The following is a 311-nucleotide window of genomic DNA, read 5'->3' on the forward strand; positions in this document are numbered from 1 at the left end:
TAGGGTGTCGACACCTGCCCACTTGCATTTCGTCACCCCCCTCACTCCAAACGGGAGGAATAAAAGTCACAAAAGCCCCTTCGGTCGCCCAGTAACCACAAGCCGAATGAAGGCAATGCAATTCCGGCACTAAATTCCGGCACTAAAGAGAGCAATTCCAGGGATTGGATCCCGTCACGTACAAAAAAGCGCTGTCTTTCCATGCTGGTTACATAAATGTGACAAAGGATCCGCAAAGGCTGCCATGGTGTAAGGGCTGGGTCAGCGTAAGAAAAAGCCACGCATTGTTTATTGATGTCGGTGCAGTGGCG

Source organism: Sinocyclocheilus rhinocerous, unplaced genomic scaffold, assembly GCF_001515625.1.
Source record: "Sinocyclocheilus rhinocerous isolate Xijiao unplaced genomic scaffold, SAMN03320098_v1.1 scaffold21399, whole genome shotgun sequence".
NCBI classification, from domain to species: domain Eukaryota; kingdom Metazoa; phylum Chordata; class Actinopteri; order Cypriniformes; family Cyprinidae; genus Sinocyclocheilus; species Sinocyclocheilus rhinocerous.